The following is a 13,265-nucleotide window of genomic DNA, read 5'->3' on the forward strand; positions in this document are numbered from 1 at the left end:
CGTTGGTATATAAATGAGCGAGGCGGCTGTTTATGCTGCTGTACCGAATGTACCGTCTCTTGTTTCGCGTTTGACGCAGAGATAAACAGTACATCTCAGGAATTAATTAAGAAATGCGTGAGCATACCAACACGTACAAACCGACCCATCTACGTTGCGAATACAAGCGGCAGCCTACGGGAAAGGTGACCTACAGATGTTGGCACAGCCGTTGGGCACAGCGCTGTGTCGCCGCTTGCAGATTATTATGTACGCGCCCTGCGAAGCGAAGAGTAGTTTATTTCAAATCGCTAAGGCCAGAACTGAACTATAAAAGCAGTTTCCTTCGTCCTAACTTGCTTACTTTTCAAAAGTACAGGTTCGCCGGTAGCGGGTGCACGAACTCAACGGAGCCAGGCCTAACCTTCGATGAACAGGATCAACATTGGCTCAAACTTCATGTGCAAGGCTTGAGAGGGTCGAAGCCTTGCGCATTTCAACCCTGCCATCAAATTACTGCGACCGACTCGAAATCTAGCGACTCAACCGCAGGATTTATCCTCCCCCTCACAAAAATCTCAGCACTGAAGAGGCAATAGCCCTCAGTCTTATCCAAACAAACACATTCCCAAACCTACACAGATACAGCAAAATATACCCACAAACATATCGCGGCATCTGCCCCTGGTGCGGCGACACACGCCCTACACTCTTTCACATCTCGTGGGGGTGCGGGGGCAAACCTCAACATTTAAAGACGCCTAACACGTCATTTGAGCGGTGGGAGGTACAGCTGACCGGCGATACCCTGGCGGGACAACAAGCTCTCGTCCAGCAAGTACGTCGAGCAGCCATGGCCAGTGGAGTCCTGGAATGAGGACACCACCCACTCGTCCTCAAGATCAACGATCTGAATGGTCTAAATAAATGTTTTTCTCTCTCTCTCTCTCAACCTTTCAACTTCGTAGGCATGTTTTGACTCACTTTGAGCGCGATTATTTATATATACCAACGAAGGCGTTGCGGCTATCGCGTTATCGGTTCGACGGCCTATCGCGCGGGTTTCGGTCGAACGATGGTATAGGCACGGTGATTTTCTCGGTGCCGTCGACAAGAAGCCCGTCGCAGTACCAAAGTCAGTCTTACGCTACGCACACTTTCAGTACTGCACTGACGTCGAGCTACCAGTGGAGTTTCAACGCGGTACACGGCACGAGTTGTCAGTAGCGCGCGTCCGAGCGCTTTTTTTTCGGGGGACGCTTCCCCGAGATGGGGCCGCACGGCCGCGCGCGCGACCCTTTCAAAACGTTTCGCGACTAATCCGCCAGGGCAGGGCGCATGCGCCGTCGGGCCGTGAAAAAGGCGGATTGTGCCGCGGAAGCAACGAGAGGTGCTCCCCTTGAGACGAAACTGATTTTGCAAGACTCGAAGAAGTGTGAGGTCGCGCAGTCGATGATATCGACGATTATGAAAACCGGGAGCGCCAGGGTCATGAAGGCTAAAAGCAGTGGCCATGTCGATCAAACGAAAAGGCGGGCTTTGTGCGCCAGGAGGAAACCTCCATGGGTGAAACTAACATGGTGGAAGCCGCTGACATTAGAGAGTATTAGATTAGGGGGCCCCAATGCTTGCACCCCCCTAATCTAAAACTCTGTTATCAAACTCTGGGAGCACGTCGCTACTGACGATGCTTCGATGGAGGAGCTTCTGAGTGCAAAAAGTGCTGCCTCATTCTGCGAAGAGATGTCCGACGGAGCGATCGTTGTCGCGACAGACGGCAGCGTTGTGCGACGGAGGCGACGACAGCAACAGCAGTGACGACGAGGTTGACAATGGTCCGTCTTTGACACCGACCCCGAGGTTCAACCAAAGTACAACGTCGTCGATCAAGTCGCTCATTGAACTCATGCATGCTAAATTATAGCTGCCAGTGTTCGCGCAGCAGATGGACGCGATGCACACGGGGGTTGTGAATCCACAATTTCTTCGAAAGCAAGTGCAGATTTCTATTTCAGCGTGCCTAACGATTAAGACACTATTTAGAGGTATAAATAAAAGTTTTATTTTTCACGGCCTACTTTCTACAACGTCGATTTTTAGCGCAAGTGGCAGTTTCGGTTTCGGGACTGCAAAGATATATTCGGCATTTATTTTTGGCAGTCCAGATATAGCGATGATCGGTTATAACGATTGGATCTCTCGTTCTCGATATCGTTATAAGTGGACTGCACTGTAGTGATTTTTGAGACCGAATCGATTACTAATCGAAAAGTGCCAGAAGCGAATCGAATATCGTATAGTTTTCCAATAGTTTTTGAATATTTAACAGCCGTTATCACAATTAATATAAAACAGTGTTCGCATCCTAGTACAGTCAAACCTCGTTAATACATACCCGCTTAATGAGTAATTGCGGTTTAAACGTAGTCGCTAAGATTCTCCCACCCAGCCCCTATTGAACCCCATGTATTGGATGACCACGTAAGCCGTAGTAACTCACTGCCCACCAAACGGTTAGTGCATACTATTTTTGTTTCTTATCTACACGCACAGGCACTAAATCGGCAAAATCTTATGTGTTTGATTCTCGAGTTGAGACGCCCGGACGACAGTCGCCAGCTATAGTGAACTTGAAACATGGCCACCATGACGTATTTCCTACTCATACAGCTGCTGCCGATTGCCGCGCACAGAAGCATGGTCTTCGAGATTAGCTCCCGGTAACGCAAAGAACCCGCCGGTAGGAGCTGTGAATTCGCTCTCGCCATCGAATTGAAGTCGTAACTGCGCAGAAGCACATTTTATTGTGAAGCGCATTTCTGCTGTCACCTTGGACGTCGCTTTGAGGTTCCGTATAAAGTCCAAACATGGCAACATCGTTGCGGCGCACCGTATGTAGTATGTGCGAGTGAAAGCTTGTGAGGGTCAGCCAACTCAATCTCGCGCGCGCAAGGGAGAAAGGCGGGGCGGAAGCGCGCTGCTTCTGTTGCGCGTGAAGTAAGAAGGGGGAGGCGCGAAAGGGAGGGGTTTACTTCGGCGGCAGCAGTGTGGGCTCGAAAGCGATCTGTGGCGTGGAAAAAGTGCACGCCCCGTGGGCCTCATCTTCAAAGCGATCTGCAGACCACGGTGATTCTACCATCGTGCTGCAGACAAAGTGCAACTAGTGCCGGTAGCTTCATATGCGCTGTACTTTCGACGTCTAATTCACGTTGAACAAGAGGCAGCATGCTCGCTGCTGCTGCCGTGCCTCCTCACTCCAGTGTTTTGAGAGTGAATTTCCACGATCATCGAGCGAGACGTGTTCATGTTTACCTGAGCCCGCGTTACACCGTGCTTGTTAATTTAGTTCGTAATCGGACCCTCATGGACAAACTGGCTCACGGCCTTACCGAGATCGATGATGACGTCGTCGCGGCAAGGCTGCCATGGCGGCAAGTGAAGATTACCGATTTTTTGCTGCCTACCCACAAATAAAGCCTGTCTGAGTGTGTGTGTTTGAGAGCATCGTGATGTAGTTCTTTTCCGGCCGGTAAGTGGCCGCTAAACTGGCAGTGGTGGTTAATTCATACATTGTTTCGTGCATACCTAAATGTTGTTCCCGGCCAACTACGTAATAAAGAGGTTTGACTGTATTCTTAAAGTTAGCAAGTTTCTGTGATTACATAGTATGCTAAGAAGTGTTGTTTATTAAAAGCACAAATGGAGCATTAGGAGCAAACAAGTAGTTCCTTCATGCGCAGAGGACTCTTCAGAGAGTGCAAATGATAGCTGTATATATATATATATATATATATATATACCCTGTAAAGTATGGCTACCTAAGCAATGTAGCCTGCTCCACTACGCAAGTTCTCATGTTTTATGTCTATATGCCATGCCCGCGGGGTGAACAATTACTGTACTTTTGCTCCAACTTTATGTTTAATTGGGCACACTTGACATTTTGAAATATTCGAAAAGTATTGGAAAAATATTCGCATTTACGAATAGTGATTATTCGATTCGAAGCCAATCGAATAAGACACTGTTTGATTCACTATTCGAAAGTTTTGAATTATGGCACGCCCCTAATTTTAAGTAAAAGCAATAGCTAGAGAGATTATTTGTAGTCACAGAGAAAGAATAAACTATGGGGCTATAAGGTGTATAAGGCTTAAAATTCAAGACACTTTTATTATTTTTAAGTTATATACTGTAATTCTCGACACAAACGCAAGCAGCTGCCTGCCTAAGTAAGCATGTTCAGAAAGGATGCGCTACCTGACAGAATGGCTCAGGTTAAGCATGAACCTGTGTTGAGGCTTGACATCTCATATGGCCTGTACAGCTCCACAAAGCCATCTACTTTCTCACTGGTGACCTCCAGTTTCATCACTTCCAAAAGTGATTTGCCGTGGTACTTCAGCTCTGTTTGAGAAGAAATGCAAAATAGCATCAGAAAATTTGTCACCCAACATTCGTATTAGCAGTCAAAAGAAATGAGCTAAGAGAACCTGAAAACAGCCCCATGTATCACTCAATGTCAAACTGTGATTAGGCTATACCTTTTCAGCAACTGCAACATGGTGGCATTCAATGGTCCACTGCCATCATTGGGTAATTGTAATTAAGCCTGATATATTTCAGGAGTAAAGTATAAGAAACTTCTGCACCTTCTTTAAGTCTTGATACAAAATGGCAGCCTGAAGGTCTAATAATTAACTTTCTTCAACAGCAAAAGGCAGAGACATGGAAACTTCATCAAACCAGCAAGTGTAACTGAAAATGGAGAGAAATCTGCATTACGCATAAATGAGCAAATATCTTGAACTAAAAAGCTAACAGTAGTGTAGGTGCACTAGGCAACATTTTCTATCATGTATGAAAGAGACCTTTGATAGACTTGTTTAGGCAAGTACGGACACAAAAATTTTCAATGCTGCCATTAATACAAATCTCCTTTGCCAAACCATCATGGCTTCTTTCCAAACTTAAAGTGTAAGAATTTGTGGGGCTCCTTGAGTTACGTTGAGTGAGATGTGTACTGAAGCAGTGTACCCCTTGGCTACGTGCATGACGTACTCCGACATGAGAATTCGTAGGTATCGGTGAACACTTTTATAAAGTAGTGCTTGGGGTCTCCGAATTCACTTTTTATATGTTGTAAAGCTCATGCACTGAACCGCTCACAATAGAACCGGGACACAAGTATCCCTTTGTTACGCAGGCCATTTTGTTGTAGCGGCGCTCGATTGTACTCAAACGGTTATTACACAGTGGTGTTTGGAAGTACATATGTTTAATTATCCACCAAATAAGTCGCCCACTGCTTGGGAATCTGGGACACATGACGAGGCTTCGCCACAGGGTTGTGTTGGTTGACCACATCGGCTTCAGTCAGAATCTTCTTAGGACAAGCTGTTCAGGTTATTACGCAGTGTCCCTTCCAATGCTGCTGCACTGTCTGCCTCAATCAACTTTTTTAGCGAGCAACACAGTATTCCAAGGAGCACTAGCCCATCGTTCCACACAGCGTCAGTGTGGTGTTTGACCCAATCAGCACTGCTCCAATGCCCTGTTTGCCCTCCTCATTCCTCTTCTTGCAGTCAACTAGTGGCACAACAAAACCCTATCCACACTGGCAGTGCTCTTCCTTAAACAGTGCCCGCAGCCTCCCCTCCACAATACCAAGGTGGGGAAAAGTTTTTTTCAACATGCCCCTATCGTGAACCACAAACCTCCTCCTGTAAAATGCTTCCACATTAAAAGTGATAAAAAAGATACGAATGGCAAGGTTAACAGCACATGCTTGTAAGTACCTTGTGCTATCGTAAAACAAAGCGCGAAATGCTCATTAAAGGGGCCCTGAACCACTTTTTATCGAAGTGGAGAAAGGCATTTGAAGTGAAAATAGGCTATTTCAGAAATACTTTGCTGCAAAAAGTACTTCCATGCGTTCAGCAGAAGCGGAGTTATTGGCAATCAAACATGGCCTCCGTTGTGCTCCCGTTCCTTCTTCAATGCCTTCCACTGCGAAGGCTACGGCGGAGTGGAGCGTGGCCACAATGCTCTGCCTTCTAAATGTCACAATGGCACGCAGTTCAATTTTAATTTTGGATGTTAACATAGATGCCATGACTTCTGATTTTGGTGCCTACGATGCGCTAAACATAAGCCAAATGCGGTTTTACTCGGCGAGCCGCAGTGTGCTTAGCCAGTGACTCGTGGCGGCACTTCGTGGCGGTCGTGGTATCTACGCTATGTTGCTGAACGCAGCTACCAATAGCAGTCGCATATGGGAATCTGCTTTATTACGAAGTAAAGCGTCCAAAAAACAGTGAGGAACATGGCTTCTGTTGAAAAGAGAGCGTTTGAGAGAAAGGTGACCACGCTACGCTTGCGAGCTCCACGCACTGCGTACGACAGCAAAACTTGGCTGAGCTGTTCGCAGCAGCGTATGTTATGTTATGTTATTATGTTATTTCACCAAGCTCGAGGGGTGGCTCAGGACCCCTTTAATGAAATTAGACAATGCACGTTGGTTCACTTATGAAATGGCTATTTCTACATTTCAATTAAAACACGTAATTCATCTTATGCTTTCCTTAGTGTCATTATTTGGTGGCTTCATATGATTGTAACTTGTAAAAATCGGACGCCTCTGTTTCCCTTCTTTTTTATAAACAAGCCTGAACAAAAGTAGGTCATTTGAGCCCACACTCGCTGTCACGGAGCGCCATATTTTCGAGTGGTTTTGACGCTGATTAACGACACGCCGAATTACAGGCGTCAAAAACGTGGGCTCCTGACTGTGCAGCGCATAATTTACTCGACATCGACACGCCGAATTACGGGTGTCAAAAGCGTCGTGGCCTCACAGGGTGCGATCTCGATTCAAGACGCGACACGCCGATTACGGACCCCGAGGTGTGCGTGCGCGTCCGCGTGGTAGAGCACGTGATAGGGATCGACCTTGGCCCTTGACCTGGGGAGAGATGAGAATCGGCCGTTTTTCGTCCATGGTGAAAAGGCCGCGGCCAAGACTTTTGGGAGCTAGGAGCCGTGAATTAGGAGAACTCTACATACCGGCAGTTTCCCTACATAGGGAACTAGGGAAAGGTGAGGCTATTTAAGCGCAGGTTTTGGGCCTTGCTATTTAGTCTAGAAGCTGAACCTATGCGCTACTGAGAAGCCGTTGGGGGGCTAGTGCTGTCCAGTATCGCCTGGGCCGCCTGGCCACGTCAGAACTCCGAGGAACTTGTTGACGTACGAGACGTTAAACCAACGTCTGCAACGAAGCTCACGGTAGTTACCTCAAGTTAGCTCAACCTGCTTGAGGGAAGTCAGAGTGTAGCTCACTCTGACAGCAGCATTCTGTGAAAAGATCCTCTAGCTTTTTCACAAAGCCATACAGCTGACTGGAGGGATAAAGGAGGCCTCCTCGGTCACAGGAGTTTGTTAGCCAGACAAGTTGAAAACTTTCGCCTGGTGGCGTCATAGTAAGCAACTTTATGCATTCTTGGCATTTTGTGCTAGAATTGACAATACACTTCCGCGCAACATAGCCCGCAATGTGGTAAGTGAGCCTCGAGTCGATTCTGGCCACGTGCTGGATATGGTCGTTTGAAACACGCAGGCCCATGCAATGCTGGGGTACCACGTTTTGTGTGGCCTCTGTGGCAGTAGCGCTAGCAGCAATTTGACTGCACTCATTTCTGTCACCTGATGCTTCGAGAGAGTCAACTTCCACTAAGGAGGCCAGTGTACCTTCCTTGCAGTTTCCTTCGCTAACTGACCTAACTAGACCATAAAAAGAAAGACAATTCACAGTGATCAGGAACTGCGTTGGAGTTGAGCACAAAATTTGCTCGAAATGGAGCTTGCATACTGCACTCGTGTTGTCCAGGTGCTTGTCAGCTCTATGGAAGTTCTTTTCCCACTCTTTCCGCCTATTTTTATCCTTTGGGACGCCAAACAAGGACACCTTTGGCCCATCCTTCACATAAACATAGCCTGTGTGGCACCCAGGCGCGTAACAGTGGTTGTGTCGATGCCGCGGCATGGCTCAGTTAATGTAAGGCATACTACTCTCTTGCAGGCTATGTGCGAAAAAAACACTGAAGGAAAAAAAAACCCCACGCGATGACGTCCACAGGAAAAACAACGCAGCTCAGAAACTCCAACTAATATGATCGGGCACTGGGCAGTTGCGCCGTCGCACCCACGTTCCATTGAAACCGACGCCAGCGCCGCCGCTCGGCCTATCAGAGAAGCTCATATTGGCGACATTCGTGGAGCCGCTGCATCGCATAGCCCCCGGCTGGATAGATGGATGAGGCTGAACCCTTTAAACTGGGCGGTGGCATACGCCACCTAGCCATGACTATTAACCTATTTTGTACTTTGTGGTGGGTGAAATTTCACCCCTGCCTTGATTTTATCCACCAATCAGATAACCTCTGTTTGGTTATTTACTGTGGTGTGAGCGCGCACAAGCATGCATGAATAGATCACACTGAATGACTGCAGACGACTGTCAAAACGCTGGCAGCAAGTGCATATACGCCGCAGCGGGCGAAGGTACGTGCGGTCTATCGCTTCAACGGAAACTGAGCGGCGAATGCAAAGCGCATAAAGGTCAGAGCCGTGTGGAGATAAGAGACGGTGCGAGCGAGCGACGAGCGCTGTTGTGGGCAGAGTAGAAATGCGCCCCCCCCCCCGCTCCCTCCGGCGCTCGCTTCCCGCTTCCTTGCTTGCGCGTGGAAGATAGAGTGCGTTCGCTCTCCGTGACAGCGTGCATCCCCGCACGCTTCCGCTCGGGCATACGGCGCGCGGCGAAGATTTTATCTATACGGAACCTCACGGCGACGGCGACGGCAGAAATCCGGTGGAAGTGTCCATATAATTGCTATCGCAATAAATATCAGCCCCGTTGCCTTGCACTGTAGGGTTAAGCCCTTTACAGAAAAGTATGAGGTGTTCAGCCGTTTCCTCTTCTTCTCCACACGCACAGCACAACGTGCACAGCACAACCTTGGTACTTGACTCGGTACATCTTAGTCCGCAATAATCCCGTCCGGGCTTCAAACAACAAAGAGCTTCCCCTAGAATTATCGTAGATATTTTCTTTGGCAATTTCTTGCTTGAAAGTTCGGTATGTTCCCAGTGCTGATTTCGTCTGCATCCCCATTTTCCACAGACCCCTCTCTGTTTCCTTAACCTTTTTCTTAACCGCTGTTTCCTGGTTTGCACCCCTCCTGCAGTCCAAATATTTGATTGACAGTTTTCTGGTCAGCTTCCTCCATTTTGTATCAACATTCCTCATGTACAAATAACTGAAAACTCTCCTTGCCCACCGCTTTTCTGCCATTTCTCTCAATCGCTCCTCAAATTCTATCTTGCTGCTGGCTTCCCTGCCCTCGAATGACGTCCATCCCATGTCACCCTGTACCCCCTGATTTAGTGTATTTCCGTGTGCTCCCAGAGCCAGTCTACCTACCCCTCGGTGCTTAACTTCCAACCTTGCTCGAACCTCTGATCTCATGCACAGGACCGCATTGCCGAAAGTCAAACTAGGGACCATCACCCTTTTCCAAATCCCTCTCACCACTTCGTACCTATTGTAATTCCACAGTGCCCTATTTTTCATCACAGCTGCATTTCTGCTACCTTTAGCCGTCACATATTTTTCATGTTCCGTTAGGTACTCAGCCCCATTGTTTATGCACACTACAAGATATTTGTACTTATCCACCACCTCCAGCGTAACCGGCGGAGATTCAGCCCACTGCCCCCTTGTAGTACACTGTAACGCTACCCGATCTTAAAAAACCACCTTAGGGGCCGCCATGTTGGATTTTCTGCTGGCTTGGCTTCCAGTGGCCCCCTGTATAGCCTTCAAGATCAGTACGCATGCTATCTGCGTATAGAGCGGGCCATGCCCACTCTATCTGGTCAACAAAACGTTCCAAAAAGCGGCACTTGCTTTTTTTCCCCGGTCACCTCAGCACTATCACCATAATCACTTAAGTGGAATCAGTTTTGTTTTGTTTTTCAAGTTTCGGTTGCTCCGTCCCACGGTGCAAGAAGGAAGGTGATCCGATGCTCCCTTTGGTAGCATATACAGTAACTCTAGTTGGAGCACCTATCTTCTTGCAACATGCTCCGTACGCTGTGCACGGGTGAAAGAGGCGCGCGGACTTTGTTCGTTCGCGGGGCACGGGGAGAAGGCGACAGAGACGGTGGGGAGCTGCGTTCAGCTCTTGCGGCTGCTGCCGACGGAGCTGCCGCGAAGGCACCGTATCTTGAAAGCGATCTGCTGTGCCGCCGAAGTGTGCGCCCGTGGGGGACTCATCTTCAAAGCAATCTGCGATGGGTACAAAGGGCGTGCGCCGAGTGCCAGCAGCTTCGTATGCGCTGTTTTTCTTTTTTTTTCGACGTTTGCGTTGAAGCGAGAGAATAGACAGCGCGAAGGTCAATTTGCCCGCTGCTTTTGGTGCACTTTGCACTCCAGCGTTTTAACGAGTTTCCGCGGTCATCGAGCGAGATGTGTTCATGTAACCTGTGCGCGCGTGACACCGTGCTTATTTAGTCAGTAAGCGCATATTTACAACTTTATACGGCCGATAAACTAACATCCTTACTTCGTATCGCTGTCTATTAAGTTGCTATCGCAATTGGTGCTCTGCCTTGTGGGCGAAACTGCAACATTTTGCTTAAGCCGCTCGAAGCCTCATAATTTTTTTTCTCTTGGGGGACTGTTCGATTTTTCGTAATATTTTTCAGTCCCCACGAAGTCTAGAAAATCGGTCGGCTACTGTACATCAATGGATGACTACGTAACTAGAATGAGCACACAGGAAGCTATCGCTGGAGAGTGCCAATGCAAATTAATTTGAGTCCAAGTAACGAAACAGCAGTAAGTATGTTGTTCACTACTAACCATGCTGTTAATACTAATATCTGTCACATTTTAAGATAAGGTACTATTATAGACAAAAGATTAAGAACCATGGGAGCTGCGAAAAATAAATATACTTACACTCATTCCATGCAACTTGTAACTGGTGCATTATGTATCGGTACACTATGCACTTCAGTATAGTTGGTATAGTCAGCATTTTTTAATCACAGATGTCTGCATTTATAAGCAACTGTTTTTTGGTAAAATTTAAGAAATGGCCAAGTTGTATTGGTTTTATTTCCAGTTAGAATAAGCCGTAAGTACTGTACTGTGTAGTCCACTGTTAAAATGGAACACGTGAGTGCAGATCACATGTAAATGTTCTCCTCTGGCAAGCGGGAATTGCCCGATTTTGCTGTAAATAAATTGCGGTTAGGGCACTGTCACTTTTCTACACACCTGTGCTGTGCATTGATATAGGTTCTGCTGGAATTTGTAGCTAGATCACCAACAAAGAGAGGTGCAAATTTGTGTGTTCCCTTTTGACAGTGAACTGCACTGTGCATTACTGTGTGCACAATGAGGAGTTCTAACCTGAGAATGTATTATGTATTACTGATGTACCGGGAGAAGGTCTGCATTATGTCCCTCGAGTGTGAAGATAGCGGCAAAATCTTCCGGTATTTCTTGACTCGGTGGACCAGCTGAGAACCACCACACTGCAAGGCCAGGGTGTCACCCATGGTCCACATAGAGAACCTCCAACATATTGCAGAACAAAGATAATCAAATGTGTAATGCTGGTATTTTGATGGTTCATTGCTAACCAAACCTGCTTTACAGCCGTCAGCAAGAGAAACTGAAGTCATACCAGTTCGGCTCAGATATTTCAATTCAAATTCAACATTAAATTTATGCCGTACCGAACACTGTCGGTGTCGAAGAACAGGTCAGGCTTTGGCAGGACACCAAGACCATTCAGCTGCACAAAACATAACAGATCATTATGCAAAGAAACAAGCATGCTTGATAACATACATTCAAACTATGCGCTGTATTCTTCCTCACTACATAATATTAGTTTCAAAATGTGACAATTATAGTTAGATGCATAAGTTCACACACAAGACACACATGTATCTGTGGACAAACGTTGAACACTTCAATAGCTCAAATAAAATATGTTTATCTCTGGACTGCTCGTAAGGAAACAAACAAAATCTTCAAAAGAAAGTGCAGGAAACAATACTCGTTTGCCTTTAATGATCAGCTATTCAACAAATCAATTTCTGATACCAATATGTAATATCAAGTACCTAACATTAAAACAAAGTCATTACAATGTTAACAAACAATATATTCAGTAATAGGCACAATTTAGTGCCTTAACTTGAGGTTTGTGCCAAACCGCGACAAAAAAAAAATAATCGACAGGCACACTTAAGACTGCTTACGTGTGGGAATGCGAAAGCATTATAGACCGTTTGGTGAAATGTTCCTTTCCGCACGTTCCTTGTGCACACGAGCTTTCGCCTGCGTGCACAACGACTCACACACTAGGCCACACATTTAGTCAGCCAGATAGCTATGACGTGACATGGGCAATGACGCACGAACTAGGTACACCTTTGGTCAACCAGAACCGTGGAGCCGCTGTGGTGTCGGGGAAGTGTGCTCATCTCGCAGCCCAGAGGCCTGGGTTCGATTCCCACCCAGATCGCAATTTACCAAATTTTTTTTTCAAAGGTATTATTAGGCCATTTTTGGTACCGTAATTTGGTACGATTTTCATGTAATGGGGCATATAATGCTTTCGCATTAAAATAGCTGCAATTTCAAATGACTGCAGGAAAGAACAATTCACCACTTCTGTAGAATGTTGTGTGTGCTGCCGTGTGTGAAGGCACATTATGGGCCTAGGCAAATGTGCTGTTGAGAAGGTACGATGGTCAATATGGTGACAGAGTGAAAAGTAGCACCACAATAGACAAACGTGAAAGAGCTCCCACAAGCACTTACTCTCAACTTGTGTCAGAAATTAACTTGGACGAAAAAACAACTTGCCACCAGTAGAAGCCGAACCCACATCTTCCGGGTTCAGCTCCCACTGGCGGCAAGTTAATTTTTCCTCCACTTTCATTTCCCTCTACTTTATAATTTCTACACTTCAATTAAAGCAACAAATAACTACCCCCTATGCTTTCCTTGGCTTATATGGTTGGGGCTAACAAAAATCAGGCCCAGTGCGTAGGTGGCCATGGCACCTCCCAGCATGGCACCTCCAGGCACGGGACCAGCCTGGCTGCCATGGGTGTGGAATATTAGGCGACAAAAAAATTTGAATGTTTTGTTGAGATCGAGCACTTACGTTATCTCTTTTCTATGTCACCCTGGTTTCTGCGAT

The 13,265-nt window shown here is 46.8% G+C and overlaps 1 pseudogene; it reads right to left on the reverse strand.

Moving 5' to 3' along the window:
* The window catches only part of LOC119443449 (polyphosphoinositide phosphatase-like), a 46,476-nt pseudogene that overhangs the window by 11,147 nt on the left and 22,064 nt on the right, over positions 1 to 13,265 (reverse strand).

The sequence above is a fragment of the Dermacentor silvarum genome, chromosome 1, assembly GCF_013339745.2.
Source record: "Dermacentor silvarum isolate Dsil-2018 chromosome 1, BIME_Dsil_1.4, whole genome shotgun sequence".
Taxonomy (NCBI): Eukaryota; Metazoa; Arthropoda; class Arachnida; order Ixodida; family Ixodidae; genus Dermacentor; species Dermacentor silvarum.